At 37.0% G+C, this 2,113-nt stretch overlaps 1 long non-coding RNA gene across 1 annotated transcript; it reads right to left on the bottom strand.

The window, feature by feature from the left end:
* Window positions 1-466: 466 nt before the first annotated feature.
* Window positions 467-1,365, bottom strand: LOC118411452. Its single transcript, XR_004830673.1, has 2 exons — window positions 1,246-1,365; window positions 467-994 (listed from the first exon to the last, which is right to left on the bottom strand). It is a non-coding gene; the product is annotated as an uncharacterized LOC118411452 (long non-coding RNA).
* Between the last annotated feature and the right edge of the window lie 748 nt (window positions 1,366-2,113).

Genomic DNA, 2,113 nt, shown 5'->3' with positions numbered 1-2,113 from the left:
TGTATAATGAAAGCTTGAGAAGTGCAAAGAAACAGTAGCATCACAAGGAAAACTGACCTGCAATGACATATAAGACTTGTAGTGCAACATTCAGTGTGGCCTGCAATGTTTCACCCTTCAATAGACAGCATCATGTAACTACTACATATCATCCAATCAATGATTTATCATTTAAAACTTAGAAATATGTAGGTCAACATTTAGTGGGGCCCATGCTACATTTTACACTTTGTCAACATGATCAGTGCCATGTACTGTAAATGCATCTAAGTTCACAGTAGGAAGGTAATTGCTATGAGTTTGTGGTTGCGTAACAGTCACATATGTATCTGGGTCTTAAGACGAAAAGGTACTAGTATGCGGTTGTTCGCAGCAATTTTGAGTTCACGTTAAACCGCGAACATTTCTGGATTTACAGTTACTTACTGCTACGTGTTTATTCAAGTAATGCTTTTTCATTATTTGATTTAAAAACAGATGATATCTGTATGTTACATGTACAGTAATGTCAATCTATACATTCTAAACATATATGTCAAATGCAAAAATCAACTTGTAGCTGCATAAACTTACTAGTAACATACATTCGCTTAATTCCACCAGGTGCCATTATACCGCTTCCTCAAAAAACGTTGTCATAGAGGCCTTCTGAAGATTGTCTTCAACACCTAAATATCTGAATTGTATTACATTTCAGATATTTAACATTCGGTGTTCAAGACAATTTTGGGAAGACCTGTATACTAACGTTTTTTTGAGGTGGCGGTATGATGGCACCTGGTGGAATTATAATAGTCAATGTTATTTGAACACCTACATGTATGGTGCACCAGATTGTATGCTATAGAACTGCTTGTGCGTGTAATAAAAGAACTCCCCAATCCAATATACATCTGAGACCACTGCTGTCATGGCCTCAGTGGAAGCTTCTCCCTCTGTGCCTGCATGTTGGACTTCTTGCTGTGGGTTTGGAGTCCTTGTAACAAACCCTTTCCTGTATAAGAAAACCACCAAAGTACCATTGAACATAAATTCACTTTGAAATCTGCCCTACAAGTTTGGACAAACATAAATTAAAAACGAAACAATATGCTCAAGAAATATCATGCCGTGCCTCGTCCCAATAGATTATCAAACAACAGCTAACAACAAGCGAGAAAAAATGAGGAATCAGGATGGTCGCCTGCCTCAGTATACACTGACTCTGCTACTGCTGAGCATGAATATGCAGGACTGTTGTCTTACCTAAACAGCCTTTAGCAGTACTTCAGCAGAAGAGCTTCTGACAGTTCCTTGCTTTGTTCCCTGCCATCCTCCTCACAAGCTGTGCTACACATTTGAAGGAAGTCTCCACTGTTGGTGTACTGGAGTGGCCATATGTGTATTATATAGAAAGATAAATAATGTCACAGTTAAAAACTTCATGACTAAATCTGGGCATCCTCAAATAAATTCTACCTGAAATATTATATTGATCAAACATCTGTAAGTGTAACTGAATTACTAAACACTAGTAACTGAAACGAAAAAAAGAAGATGTTATGCCTTTAATAAAACAATAGTTTTAACCAGTCACTTAACACTGCTGATTCTATCTCATCAATTACATGTATATGAGTGTCACTTTGAAACTTTTGCTTGAAGAAATCAATTATACTTGTTAATCTTGTCAATACTTGCTCCCCCTTCAGTAATTTAGTATATCATATATATCTACTAATACAGTGAAATTTATTTCTTCAGCATTTGCTACATCTTAAACATGACATGGATGCCTGTTTGACAACTATCAACAGGCATTTGTTTCTGGTTTATGCCAAGCATGCATGAACAATTGTTTTTTTTTGGTTTAGATTAGAGATTTTCTCGTGGGGAGGGGGGCAGGTAACTATAGTAGTATACCTAGCTAGTACGTTTGGGACATATCTTTATCATTTGTGTAATCGTAATTCTGGCGATGTCACGTCAATAAAAACTCTAAATAGTAAATAAAAGTTGTAAATGATTAATAACGACACTTACGACAGCATCTGTAGTAATATTGTACTCGCCGATCGAAGGCCCTTCTAAACATAGAGGGAGGGGGGCGAAGTCCGAGGAAACAGTTGCTGCA

This window comes from Branchiostoma floridae, chromosome 3 (assembly GCF_000003815.2).
Source record: "Branchiostoma floridae strain S238N-H82 chromosome 3, Bfl_VNyyK, whole genome shotgun sequence".
NCBI lineage: Eukaryota > Metazoa > Chordata > Leptocardii > Amphioxiformes > Branchiostomatidae > Branchiostoma > Branchiostoma floridae.
Note: the sequence above shows the minus strand (reverse complement) of the source record. Positions and strands in the feature narration are given on the sequence as shown.